Below are 14,763 nucleotides of genomic sequence, written 5' to 3' on the forward strand. Positions count from 1 at the left end.
CACGGGAGCTGTACCCGCCCCCCCCCCCCCGTGCGGAACCGACCGGAGGCGGAGGGGGGGTGTGCCGGGGGGTCTCGCCGCGATTTCCACCCCGACACCGCCCGCTCCCCCGGCCCCTCCCCGCCGCGCGCCGACATGTCGCCGGGCGTCGCCCCCGCTCGGTGGGTATCCCCGTGTCCCCCCCCCATACCGGTGGCGGCGGGGGTAGTGGGGACTGACACAGGGACACGCGCAGACGGACAGACAGACGCGCGGCGCCCCGCGGCCGCGGGCCCTTACCTGGCGCGACGGCGTGGCGGGGCTCCCCGGCGGCCCGCGCCCCCTCACGAACGCGCCGCCCGCGGCTGAGGAGCGCGGGGCGCCGCCCTCTCACCACAGCGCCGGGAGCCGCTGCCGGGCCGAGCGCGCGCCCGCAGGGGAGGGGGCGGGGAGGGGCGGGGGGCGGCCGGTCTCGCCCCTCCTCGGCGGCGCCGGCCCCGCCGCTCCCCCGCCGCCCGACGGCCGCAGCGCCCCGCGCTCCCGCCCTGCCGCCCGCCGCGGCCTCCCCCGCGGAGCGGCGGCCCCCGCGCCTCTGCCCCCCGCTCGAGCGCTCGCTCGCTCCGGAGCGCGCCGCCGCTTCACGGGCGCGCGCGCTGGGGGGCGGGAGGGGAGGGGAGGGGAGCGGGCGGGGCGGGAGCGGCGCGCGGCGCTGGCCCCCCGGGCGGGAGGGGGAGGGGGAAGGGAAGCGGCGGGCGGGCGGGCGGGCGCGCGCGCCCCCGGGCTCCCTCCTTCCCTCCCTCCCTCCGCGCTCGGAGGTGAGCCCGAGCCGCGCGGGAGAGGCGGGGCTGCTCGGTTATTCATGAGGGGGTGTGGCTATGCAAAACGGGCGCCCCGCTCCGCGCGGGCGTAACCTGCGCCGGGGGAGGTCTCCGCGGGAAGGGCGGGGCGGTTCGGCCCCTCGCCCTCCCGCCGCTCCCACCTGGCGCGGCCGCTGCGGAAGGCGGCAGGGAGGGGGAGGGAGGGGGAGGGATGCGCCTTCATCGCGTCCGCGATCGCCGCCTGCGATAAGCCCCGGTCCGCAGGGAGCGGGAGGGAGGGCGCCGGCGTGGCCAGAGCAGCGCCCGCGCCCGGCGAGCGGGTGAAACTTTAGCGGGAGGCGGGCGGGAAGGGAGCGCTGTGGGGGCGCCGCCGGGCCCGTGTTGGGGCGGGTCCCCGTGGCAGGGAAGCAGCGGGGACCTGCCCTGTGGGGGGCGGCGGCGGGCGCGGACTCCCTCTCTGAGGGGAGACGGACCCCGCTGGGAGGGGAGGCGGCGGCGGGCGCGGACCCCGCCGTGAGGGGACCCCGCGCTGAGGGGGGCGGACCCCGCCGTGAGGGAGCCGTTCCCGCCCGCCGGCCGCCCTCGCTGCGGGTAGGGACGCCGGGGCGGCGGCGGAGCGGCCGATGCTGCGGGAAGGGTTTATCCGAAAAGCCGGCGGCGGGCGGCTCCGCGGGCCGGGCTGCGCTGCGGGGAACGGACCTCAAGCGGCTCCGGCGTCTGTCAGCGCCTCCAGCGGGGCCGCGGCGTTAAAGCGGCGCCCGGGGGGCGAACGCGCCCCTGCAGGTCCCGCTCGGGCGGGCCCGGGGCTGAGCGAGGCGCGTCGCGGCGGCGGCGGGAACGGATCGGGCGCGCCCGTGCGGGCGGCGCGGCCCCGCGTCTCTCCCGAGCGGGCAGGCGCGTCCCGCCGCCCTGGAACCCCCCCCCAGCCCGCTACTACCGCGTCTTTTTGTTTGGTTTTGTTTTTAAAAAAAGGAGACTTCTGGGAATAATACCTGAAAACCAAAACGTTTTGCTCATCCTCCCCTGCAGATCAGTCAGCCGAAATCCAGGTGCAAAAGGAACACACAAGAAGAGAAAAGCTATACTACCTGTTAAACCTAAACCAAACATTTATTTAAATTACCTAAATTGCTTAAAATAGGCATTGCAACTAACAATCCAGTCAGCGTACCAGCACTGCTTCATTGTCCACCCTGAATGAAATATAATTGTGACAAATCTCCTTTTCTCAAACTAAAAATGAACGTGGTTTTTGCACAAAAAAAAAATGGCAAACAGAATTTCGGGTTTTACCTGCTTATTTCCCTTTAAGAAAACTAATATTTAGTAATAATCTTTTTAGTCCGGCACAAAATGTTCCCTTTAATTAAATTAATTAAAAGTACCTACGCTCCTGGGGTGGATGCTTTGTTAAACCTTCCGGGTGCAGATTACTTGCCTCCATCTTACCCCAGAACGGTTAAGAGCTTTACATCACATCTGCCCGCGGTGCCAGAGTAATGACCAAATAAATGAAGCAACGGGGTAATCTTCAGCTGCGAGTCAAGAATATTACTTGTATAAAAAATAAATTGTCATAGAAAGAATCCAACCTAGGAAGTGTCAGTAAAAATTGGAGGTAGCTCTGGTTTGGTGTTTGTGTGTATTTATTAGCAGAGCTGGTGAACAAGATGCCAAGTTTCTGGAATTAAGCTTGGATCAGAGCGAGCGAATATGCCATCGCCTATCACTGCAGCCCTCGGGCTGTGCTCTCACGGGACAGTGGCATCCCATAAAACAGTGCAACAAGCACTTTAAAAAACCAAATACACACAGTAGGGAAATCTTCCAGAGATATTTTCATCTAAATCTGTAGCCTCCTGTCTCTTTCATTACTTCCAGCAGAAGTGCTTTCTGGAATTGCTTATCTTCTGTTGCCCTTTAGTCTTTTTAAACCACGTATGCTAGAGGGGAACACGGAATAATTCCCGTTTTCCTTCAGCAACTCATTAGCATAGCATATCACCGGCTCTGCACACACTTACAGCACCAAGGAGGAATAATAGTTCCACCTACAAGAAAATATTCTCAGAACTGATGTCAACTGCTTTATACACGTACCCGCATCGTTCCTAGAGAAAACAGATTTCAAGACACAGGTTTGTGAAAGAGAGGGAGGATCTGACACTTCCAGCGCAGAGCTGAGAAGTCAAAGGGAATGAGATAACGGCAAAAGACCAGCTCCTGAATAGGAAGAGAGGAGCCAGAGCGTCTAAATACTTAGTCACGTACGTCCGACCCAGAACTGGTGTCAGCCACCTGCGGGAAGAGCAGAGCCACCGCGCAGGGTCCGTTTCCCACCGTGGCCAAAAGCGGAGGCCTCAGCACGGGCAGGCGCCAGAAGGCTTCCCCCGAGCCCTGCGGCAGCCAACAACGTCTGCGGCTTTAGGACCTCCCGAGGCACGTGCGATCCCGAAGGCTTTACGCTCCAGCCGTACCAATACAAGCTGGGTGCCTTCTGCGCGGGGACCCGAGCAGGCGAGGGACCTCTTCGAGTCAGTACTTGGGTCTGAAGTTCCCGAGGCAGAGGAGAGGACAGCAAAGAGAGCGTCCTTGTTCTCCACCGATGGCAGCCTCCCCTGCGATTTGCGAGGAGCCAGACCCTGCTGGAGCACAGGGAGCTTGCTCTGCAATGCTGCCTGGGACGCGCGGGCACGCTTAGTTCAGGCTTCGGTAGAAATAAAAAGCACCAAACTGCCCAGCCCTTTAAGGCTGGGTTGGTCTGTGCCTCTGCAGAAGCACAACTGGAGGTATTTCAAGAATAGCAACACAAATCACCTACTTCTTAGTTTATTTTTTTCCATCTTAAGTTTTTCAAAGGTTAGCTAAGTGGGGAGGGGGGATTTTTCAGGATCACCGTTCCTGGCTTAGCTGCAGAAATGCAGGCCAAGTTCCATTTTGGTCACATCCACACCTTGCTACATCTTAGCGTTACAACCACTCGTTCAAACCTCTCTGGTGAGCTAGGCAGTCAAAAAATTCACATAAAACCTCAATCAACTCTGTGTTTTCCGTGTTTGTACTGCAAAGCTGACATGAAGTTTGCACAACAGCAAAGAAAAAATTTGGCTGTAATAAACAAGATGTTGTCTCTAAAACAGCCAGAATCCCTACAGGAAGATACAGAAACACTCGGGCTTTTAAATCATATACGCCATCACACCATCTCCTAGATGGATTTTATTAAGTGTGACTGTATAAAAAAATAAATACTGCTTACAATATTTGTTATCTAAGAAGTATATGCCTGTGGAGAAAATATTCCAGTATAATCTTGTAAATGTGAGATACTAATTTTCTTCACACTTGAGCAGCCTAAAAGAACTCCAGGTCTGCCATCCCGTCAGAGCTAATGAAAGGCATATCTATTTCTGTAGCCCGGGGAGTTTTGAAATAGATTTGGGTTTCTGCAGAAGGAATGCAAGATTTCTGTTTTGCTGGCTGTTTAACTTTAATTTTTGCAATTTTTGGCAAGAGCACCTTGAGCTGTGGATAACTGCCTCTAGTTTGTCTACATCTAAATAAATGCGTGCTTTATGACCCTTCTGCCACCAGGGCTGCATTAGCGTCAGCACTGCCCTCCGTCTGAGCAACGGCTCAGTCTGGGGCTTGCTAACAGGGCTTCAGAGAAGGAACGAGTAACAGGATGAGTGAAAATAGCTTTATTTTCCTGTATACACCTGTTCTGGAGTGAGACGACCAGGCAACATGAAAGGAGCTGCATTTTGGGAATCTCAGAATCAATGCCCGGGTTCTAGCTTTTTCAATAAGAGAAGCCAACAGAGACAAAACTTTTTAGGCTTGCAGAGCTCTGTCTCCTCAGAAATACGGACAACCAAACCGCAAAACTCTCCTGGACCCTGAGAAAAAGAACGTTAAAGGCTACATGCAAACAAAGAGCCAGTGAGATATGTCTCAGCGTATCAAACCTACATCAAACGGTCCTGCCTGTAACAGGAAGCAACTCGCAGCCGTTCCATTTCCCTCCTGCAGCACATGGAAGTACGGGGGAAAAAAAAGCCACACTTAGATGAAGGGAAAAGGTGTCTGGCCGAGAGACGATGAGCCGTGCGCCGCGCCCAAAGGCCTGCCAGCACGGGAGGTGACTGACCTCCAGAAGGATTTCATGCTGTGCAGTCAGAGACCCTTCGCAGAGCTCTTGCTCACTGTCCTCGAGAGATTTTCAGCGAGAAGTGCAGCACAACAAATGCCACTGTGAAAGAAGGGTGTCAGACGTTAAAGCGCTGTTTGGGCAGCAGTGAGCAAAGAGCACTTTTAAGTAGGACGATCATGCCCCCTGCCTAGCCAGTGTTTCTTCCTACCCTAAAACTTTTCAACTGCTGCCTGATACCTTCTCATGTTTTCTTTTTCAAAACAGGTAGCTGAGTGAGATTCCTTAATCCACCGACCAGACACACACAGCTCAGTCCAGAATTCTGTGTCTGTTTAACAGAAAACACCCATTATTAAAAGAAGAGCATTGGATGTCAAACTGTAACTGCAAGTTTGGAGGAGCGGACGTATTTATGCGGCTCATAATTTAGCAACAATACCAATCTCACCGTTTTCCTCGAGAGGCACTCTGGGAGCGTTCATGATTGCACGCGATCAAGATAACATCTTGACTGAAATAACGCACCCCCGGCACACTGGGGCACACCTACCAGAGGGCGGACAGCACTCAGTTGCGAACAAAGATCCTTCAGAGCTGTACCTTCCGCTTCGCTATCGTTACAGCATCCGCATGCTCTTTGCAGACAAACGCTAGGCCAAACCAGAAGACCGGCTTCGGGTATTTCCCCATTCGGGTGTGCCACAACCAGCCTAGCGCGGTTTCTAGGAGTCCACGCGATCACGGTCCGTGTCTGCAGGCGCCCATCAGACAGATGGTCACCTGGGGCAGGAAAAGCTTCACATCGTTTTCTACAGCTTTGGCACAGCTACTTCAGGCTGCCTTCAGCGGCTGCTGTCCCAATTTCGGAGTACACGTGATGTTTGCGGTCCCGAACAAAGATACACTGAGAGGAGCTAAAACTACATTTCCAGTTTGTCAGTCCATTAATTAAAATTCCAGCACGTTATCCTTTGTAGTTATGTTCCAGCATTCCAGAAGGATCCTATGTATGGACTGGTGCTTTGCTGTGATGGCCTCAAGTCACAGCAGGACAAGCTCAGGGCCATACCAACTAGTAGAGCTGGAAAAATTAGAACAGCTTTTCTATTTTGGGGGGGTGGGGGTGTTTGTTTTGGTTTTTTGTTTTGGGGGGTTTGGGTTGTTTTTTTTTTTTAAACTTTTACTACTTCAGCAAAGTTCAGCACAAAGTTTGCTGTTAAAGAGGTTCTGCACCCCAAAAACTTGCCTCACAGCTCTAATTACTCCAATCAGTTTAAAAACAGGCATTGCTTCTACTAATAAATCTCGTCCAAACTGAAGTGCCAGAATAAAACGACCAGTTTCTGTGTTATATTCTGCCTGTCCCGCCTACCCTCTTATCCCGAGAGAATGAGCAAATTAGTTTAACCTAAGGAAAAGGTGACGACAAGAGCCTTCACGTATGCATGGGGCAAGAGGAGACGCAAGGACCCGTTTGTCCTCCATGACGGCAGTGAACAGGACAAGGGCTTAAAAAGCTGCCGGGATGATTCTGATGAAAATGAGGGCTCATTTCCTACTTGCGAGGATGGTGAAGCACCGAAACGGTCTGCCTGTACAGACCGTGGTGTCGCCAGCAGCCGAGGCCTCTAGGAACAGTAAGCATTTGTCGCAAATAAGAGAGATACACAGTTAGGCCTGATTTGGGGTACGGGGGTAACGGCTTGGACGTCCCCTGTGAAATTCATCGCAGGGCTGTGAAAACAGAGCAGCTCGGGAATGGGAGCAGCAGCATTTTGCGCACCGGATGAAGACGGACACGAGACCTGCTGCAAATCACTATTTTCTCAATCAGCTTGTCCTCAGCTTTTCAGGTATATGGAAAATTACTGAGACTAAACATTTCTCCCAGGTGATCACGAATCTGATCATTAAAACATTTAACTCAGGACACTACAGAGTTGACGTAAATCATATATGTTGTTCTGCGCGTGTGTTGGCAGGCCAGTGAAACTATTTGCAGCAGACACCCGAGGTATAAGTAAGGAAGATAACATTGCTCACCTTCACAATCACACCTGGGAAGTCTTCAGAGCAATACGAGCTCTAAAGCAGTGATAAGTATTTCACAAGCCAACAAAATAAGTAAGCCTCCTTGAAATTAAACTGTCAGAAGTTCGATAAGGTGATTTAATATGCTGTATTTTAAAGAGTACAGTTTTGGTCATAGTCATTTTTATGAAAGGAAAAAGCTTTGGTTCACTCGATTTGTTTCTGTCAAACACACCGTAAGTCTTAGCAGCCATGGAATAAATGATACTTAGGGAAACCGCTAAAATAGTCCCATGTATTGCATTAACCCCCAGCAGCGCTAACAGGTCCTGTCAGACTCTTTTCCAGCCGAGCATGCCTCCCGCGCAGCTCACGCAATAAATCAGTACAGATTTCTTTTTTTATTGCTTGCCCACACCAAAACCCAAAGCGCTGTATGAGAGCGCTGGTTTGAGGGGGGAAAGGGGAAACAGCGCAGTAGCTTTTTCTGGACGTAACAGAACTGAAACGCTTCCTTCCCTGTTTTTCTGGATTTTAGTTTACGATACTGAGCCCGCTGAAATCAGTCCGGGTTCTCCCACCATCCTCAGCAGGTGAAAGACCTGACCTTTAGTGCTCGGTTTAGGAGCTGATGATCCCAGCTAAGATCTAGCGCGCACCCAGGTCCACAAAGTTTTGAGATCCCTCAGCTCCCACTGACACGAGCTGCAGTGACAGGAACCGCCACGTTTTGCAGAAGTGAATCTCGCAGCAGGAGATGTGGAAATGCCTCCCGCCTGAAAACCGCTCCAAGTGAAACTGCCATAAAGCGTGAAGAGGATGTCTCCACCAGAGTTTAGGCACAATAGCTGCAGAATTTTGTGTGAGAATATTTCAAAACTATTATTCCTATCTCCAGTAGGATCTTCCAACTCTGATACACGATCCCAAGAGGGCATCATTATCATGAACCACAGCAAAGCTCCAGATCCTTTTTTCATGACATTCCTAAACTGTTTGCTCCACCCTGATTCATTTTAGGAAACTGATAAGACAGCTGTGAAAATACACCATGTAAAGCACTCTCATGTTACAAACCAGCTGGCAGGATTCGCACTTTTTTTCTCCCAAGGGAATAAAGATCGTTGTTTATTCCACTTTTCAAAAGGCGTATGAACCAAACTGTAACCTTCCCTTCATTAACCCAACTGGTATTGTTAAGTAGGTGTGCACTGACGTAACGTGCTGGCTCGCAATAACCAGCGAAGCAACTGCCTCCCAACCATGTGTGGGCTATACTCAAAAAGATTTTCTTATTATCAAAGGGGTGTGGGTCTTTCCCTTCGTGACAACGCTCATCATGTTCACTGTTCCTCTTCAGCGTTTACTGAAACCATACCTCACTTCTCATTTGGCAGCTTCCTGTCACCAGGCGATAGCTATAAAGATCTGCAGAGCTTGTACGTTCACCCTGCTGCAGCACCGGTAACACTTAATGGCAATTTTTTTCAGACTCGTGTATCTTAGAGGCAAGAACGTGATCACGACGCAGCTTGCTTGGCCTACTATGCCGTGTTCTGTTTGTACACCCTTCCTACAGTCCTGCCCAACTGCTCTGTTATTTTACCAAAACTTTCTTGTGCTTTCCTGAACTGCTGCTGAGTGCCGTCAAGCTGTTGCTGTTTTACACCCTAGAGATGCCTGCAGTTCAGCGGCAGATCCCTCTGCTAGAGGCGTTAGCACTCTCCGATGCGGCACAGCAATCCAAATCTTCAGGACAAATGACACTATAGACATAACTTGAGCTGAATTTACAAAGTGAAAAATGAAGCTTTGATGCTGCAATTCCTTTTTTAACGGTTTCCTTACTTCAGTTGAGCCCAGCTGTCTGCTGGCAGTTATTATCCCAACCCTTGCCTCTTTCTCATCTCTTGTTTTTTGCACTGATACTTAAAAACAGCCCACACACGACAGACTCATTTCTTCCTCTTGGTCCAGATGTGACGTCTGCAGCCTAGGCCTGCAACTGAGAAACAAAGTTTGGTCAGGGACTTACAACCTCACTAGGCAACCCCGGAGAGCCACAGATTGCCTCTGCTACCACCGGCCTCGCCGCGTGCAGGCTTCTGCAGCGGATCCCAGGAGTATCTCCAAACTGCAGCATTAAAATGTGTCCTGGGACGGGAAGGGCTCTCTGCCCCAGCTTTCAGTCCCTTTCACTGCTATTTTAGCCAGAAGCAGAGCGAGTGAAACGTTCACCTGAAGTGATGCATCCCTTCGGATGCAAAAAAAAAGCTACGGAATGCAGTTCCTATGTCACCGTGTCGTCTTGCCGAGATCCCGAGCAAAGGGAATGTCGGGGCTGGGTACAGAACTGGAAGAGATGTACTAGAGGTGCTCTGCTGCTTTTTCCCTAGGAAGGATTTCCATGTGTAAATCCCTCTGGGTGCATTATTGCTTTCCTCAGCATCCCCTCCTAGTTGCTTTTCAAATCTAAAAAGGATTAAAAGCGAACGCAACTGATGGCAGCGTGGCTATCTGAAGCCTTTCTGTGGGTTTCTCCTTTGAAAGAGAGTTATTTGTCAGAACAAACCGCTCTGTGTGCAACCAACTAGTGCCCGACTGCTCCAGACTGAGTTGAACCCCGGATAATTCAGACCACCACCTGAGCCCTCCAACTCGCGCCTATAGCTTTGTCATGCCATTTTCCCCATTATGAGTATCTGTTGTGTAACATCAGATACTTTGCAGTTAATTTTTTTAAGGTAAGTCATACTTGAACAGAATCAAAAATAAGCAAGAGCTAAAATATCTGCAGTGCTGGGGCTGTGCCAAACACCCACAGATTCTGTACCCTGCACTCAAGTCTTGTCAAGTAGCTCAGCACATCTTTATTCTAATCATTTACTTTCATTTTACGCCTAACAGAGAATTGTCCTGATTACTCAAGCAAAGCACAGCAAGAAAAGTGCAGAAAACATTTGGGCAGCGCTGGGCGCTTGGTGCTGCCATCGGTACTGTAACCTCCGCACCAGCCTGGTGTTGAAATAGGCAGGCATTTGTGCAATGCTACCTATGGCTCCCGGCTCTTCTTCCACAAAGTCTTTCGAACAAGTCATCAGATAACTCCAAGCAGCAAGAGCTGCTAGAGGTTACAGCAGGGCTTGTGCAGCTGAGAAAGGCCAAAGGTTAGTAACTCTTCCTGGCAATGCAACTCAGCCCGGGGTTTTCAGCCTACGACCACTCGCTGTCCTCCTTGTGACCACGGATGTCCAGGCACTACAGACTCAGCGAGCGCTCTCCTTTTACATGGACAAGCTCTGCGTATCTACATGGACAGCGTTAGGTTATATGATAAAATGCTCACCTCCATGCAAAGCAAGGAGCACAGAGAAAAACTGTCAGGCAGAGCACCCCTCCAGTGAGCTAACGGGAGAAGCGGGGCACCCCGGCCTGCTCCTCCAGCGCTGCTGGCTGCCCCTGGGAAAGGGAGCTGCTGCAGCCTCGACTGTCGGGCTGGTGGATTTGGCAACCCCGTAACAGGCACCAGCCCCTGCCGACGAGTCCATGCAGCAGTCTGCCTACGTGGCATCTCTCAAGGGACCAGCATCACCACTGGAACATTTCTGAACCCTATAAAGAGTACAGAAATCACTGCCCTGATCAGAATGGGTACAGAGTGTGAGGAGGCTCTGCCTAATGAAGCAGGGCTGCAGGAAACTTAGGCCTTAACAAATGTCTGTGTGTTGTGAGGAACTGAAGTGACTACTTTATTCTTGTTATAAAGATTTAGGAACTCACCGGCAATCTGCATGTCATTTTCAAGCACATTAAAAAAAAAAAAAACCCACACAAACAAAAAACCCCCAAACCCCAACTGTAGCTCTGCCACAGTGCTGGGATCAAGGGCGACCACCGTCCCTGTGACAAGCGTTGCTACACTGGGTGTTCTGAAGGCATTGGAAAGTGAGTATGCTGGCAGAGACAGGGTGCGAGTATGAAGGGGGAAAGGAAAAAAAAAAGAAAAAAAAAAGATGGGGGGAAAGAAAAGGTGGCAGAAACCCCCTACAACGCCCTAAACAATGACAACACTATTTGATGGCTCTCACCGCAGCCACAGCCGTGGGAACACCTGCTGTTGTATCAGTTGCACCTGATGCAGCTGAGGCTGGTTTGTTTTCCTAGGAACTTCCTAATAATGTCTCTGCTGCAATAAAACACTCTAAGCTCATGACAATATGGTAATGCAGTGCCCTTTATACAGTGCCTTCAATGCACTGTGGCATAAGTGACTTTGCCCAAAGATATCATCATGAGCGGAAGGAAAGAGGCTGGCTGCTGTGCTAGAAAGCGTGAATTAATGCCAGCCAGGTTTTCTCCTCTCCTGTGAAAGGGCATACTGCAAACCACTTCCCTCGAGGGGGCTCTGTGAGTGGAGTTGCTGTTTGTATCCACTCCAGTTTGGAATTAAGAATGTTTCTGTACTCAGCCACCATAGCAGAAGGTCATCGCTTTTCCACCTTGTCTTTTGGCGCAAATATCAACCACAGCCCCTTACAAGAACCATCAGTCAACTTCTTGCCTGAATTCAATTCTTGCTTTTATAAATGTATGCTGCTGAATAATTCCTCCTATTTAAGAAAGATTTTAGAAGCAGATTCAGGGAGACAGACTTCAATCCTTTAAGAAGGAAGACTTTTAGGAGCGAGCGAGCTAGTGGAGGCAGTACGGCCCAAAGGGTAGCAACAATACAGGTGCAGAGCAGAAGCCGACATTTTCAGAAGTGCTCAGTATTTACCTTTTCAGCTAATGTCAACACAGTATGTGAATTTTTTTCCCCAGGGGTAAGAACAAGTCTTGAGAATGTAGGCAGAAGAGCAGGAGGATATAGAGATCTGTGAGGTGGGGCTAACGCACATACACCCTACAGGTTTATGAAGACAGACCGCATGCACGCAGTATGATCAAGAGTTTGCTTTGATTTTAAAGCCCACATGACACTAGGACACTTCTTCCAGAGGTGCAAAACCACTTGTCCAACAGCATTCTGGTCTCTCCAGTTTAGAGGTATCTCTCAAATAGGACATGAATACTGAGAGTCACAGTAAAGGACACAAGAAAACAACAGGGTATAGCACAGAGGCAACAAAGTTGGGCAGAGCATGAGACACGGTAAAAGCGAGACACAGAGATAACACAGAGATAAAAATAATCCAAGGGAACAATTCCTCCTCCACCAAGGAGCCTCCTTGTATGCAAAACGAAGAGACAATAACTTTTCTTTGCCACTTGCAGAATAAAGACACTTCCCTCGACTAGGCGATGTGTGAAGAGAGAATCAACGCCATCTCTTCACCTGGAGCTCAACAGACGAGAAATACCCCTGACTAGTTTGTTCCAGTCAGAATCAGGAGAGAGACAGTAAAAAAACCAGCCTGTTTTTACTTAGATTCACTTTCCCCACACCCCAAATTACGCTCACTGTTATAAGAGATGGAGATCATTCACACTCTTGCTGAATGGAGAACAGCAGCCAGGCCACTGGTACGAAGGAGAGGCCGTCTGTCCGTTTGTTACTACAGCACCATGATGAGGATGCACCGGGAGCGTTGACTGTACCAAAACAAAGAACGCTACGATAATATGGTCAGCTCAAAGGTGGAAAAAGCAAGACCAAGGCAAAGTCAAACAGGAAATTTTATAAACTGCCCATGTCGGGGTAATGCTGAGTACTCCTGTTACTGCAGGGCAGCAGGTGTACTGGACCAGTGGCTGACAAAGCTCACCCTGAACTGGTCATGATGAGTCCTTACATCTAGAGACCTGGGGGTATAACCCCCCTGCAACACTAATGCTCTTCTGTGGACAGCGCCTGAAGCTTGTCTCTATCCTACCTCTGAGGCTGCCTACCCTCACACAATTTCCAGCAGAGGTGGCTTACATTCGAATATTGAGTTAATGATTGACTCTAAGTGTTCCTGAGGTCATGTGGTTAGAAAACCTGCAAAAGAGCGTGACCTAGAGGCAAAAGTAGCCTCCAGCTTCAGGAGCTGTGTCCTGAAAAAGTCTGGGTGCAGAAGACTAGAAGTTAAATCAAAGGTGAGAACAATTAACCGGAGAGGACAAAAAAAACAACTCAATTCCCAAAATCAAAGCATTCAAGAGGTAGACCTGAAAGGAAGAAGCCTGAAATAGTGCTTAAGAATTCAGATTTGAGTAGGAGGTAGAACATTCCTACAGAGAATAAGCTGTGATTTCAGTGTGTCCTGGTGGAGCGTTATCTCTGCTTTGTGCTCTGTTCCTTACATACAGGAACAGAGACTCCTTGTAGCTTGGTGAGATGATTTGATCAAGGCTGGATTTATTAGAATAGGAAAAGTACGCAAATGTGAAAAAAAAAAAACAGAGTCCAAGCAACTCTGATGGGAAACAGCCATTTGTTGAGGCAGCAGGGTGATTTTTCTGTGTCGGAGGAGAGTGAGGCCCTGGCAGGAGGTACAGAGAGCCAAGCTGGAGTTATGGGAGAGAGGAGCTTCACCAGGAGGTGCACAGGGCCAGCTTTTGCTGGAGTTTGAAATACTTTTTCAATTTTTACTCTTTCGAGCATAAGGCAGATAATTCTTACACCTCGGGGAAAAGCGACTGTCTAAACTAATGGCTGGGTACCAGACTTTCTGGAAAGACACAGAGCAGGGTACAGTGTGGGCTGGACCCAAACTAACACAGGAAAGAATCGACCCAGGAAGTTTAAGATTTAAGACACATTTTTTGAATGGCAAAAAGATACACTTAGAAGTTTTAACGTCACCTTCCAAAAGCATTCTTAATACAGGCCTTCGGTCAAATTATCATCCCTTACCTTATACCTCCCTGGAAATTGCTTCTGGGGCCTTATGCAACGTACGATGTAGTCGATGGGAGTGGCTTTTGAACGACTTCCAGGAGAGCCATTAAAGTTCCTTCTTGGCTGCCTTCAAAACACGCTGCAAGTTTCAGCTCTGAAACCTGTGGACATGAACAGAAAAATATCTGAGCACGTCAAAGAGGAAAACAGTCTTCAAACATGCTTTGCACAGTCCCCCAGAAAGGACATAGCACAACAGCAGCAAGCGGCCGAGGACACAGAAATTGTTAATTCTAATAATCCATTTGAGTTCAGCTATAGAAATAATATTTGTGACACTCAAGAAGCTTTAAGAAAGAAGAAGGGAAAAAAAAGGCAGCCCAGCACCTGGAAAACCATTTACAAACTGCAATATTTGAGAATGATCTCATATAGAAAAAGATTAAGTGCAGCAAAACGTGTAACTGGAAATGAGAGGAAGAGCGAAATGTCTTAAGATTTAGCATTTGAGGAATATGTAACAGGTTTTGCCAAGAATTATTCACATACATCTGCACAATCCCCATCCTCCTACTTTTACTATTTTTTTGTGTGGGCCAATAGAGCTGTATTGTCAATCCTAAAAATAAGTGCTTAAGCTTTAAAAACCATTTGTATCACAGTACAGAAAAGAATTGTTAAGTTCAAATTACCCTTTCTCACAGCTTATGTAGCTTCAGCCATATTAGTTTGAGGGCACAGCATAACCTTTCCCTCAGCTTCATACAGGAACAAGAAAAAACACACAAGGAAAAGGGTTGGATGATCCTAATCAGAGACCACCTTAGCCCAACCTTCCAGCTTTTGCATCCCAGGAACCCTTTTCTCCAGGGGTTTTGCGTCCCAGGTAAGCCGTTCTACCCTGTAGGACGCAGGTTTTTCAAGAGGTCACACTAGGTATGTCCATGGTCCCTGTCGGC

At 50.0% G+C, this 14,763-nt stretch overlaps 1 protein-coding gene across 13 annotated transcripts in view; it reads right to left on the reverse strand.

The window, feature by feature from the left end:
• The window catches only part of TANC2 (tetratricopeptide repeat, ankyrin repeat and coiled-coil containing 2), a 288,782-nt gene that overhangs the window by 254,327 nt on the left and 19,692 nt on the right, over positions 1-14,763 (reverse strand). For 3 of the 13 annotated variants that reach the window (XM_064473526.1, XM_064473528.1, XM_064473521.1), the window contains exon 1: positions 280-593. The gene's annotated coding sequence lies outside the window, so the exon portion shown is untranslated. Of the gene's footprint in view, positions 1-279; positions 594-13,819; positions 13,966-14,763 lie in introns of those variants that run through there. The other 10 variants (XM_064473534.1, XM_064473530.1, XM_064473524.1 and 7 more) reach the window with 6 other exon arrangements.

The sequence above is a fragment of the Phalacrocorax carbo genome, chromosome 25 (genome assembly GCF_963921805.1).
Source record: "Phalacrocorax carbo chromosome 25, bPhaCar2.1, whole genome shotgun sequence".
Taxonomy (NCBI): domain Eukaryota; kingdom Metazoa; phylum Chordata; class Aves; order Suliformes; family Phalacrocoracidae; genus Phalacrocorax; species Phalacrocorax carbo.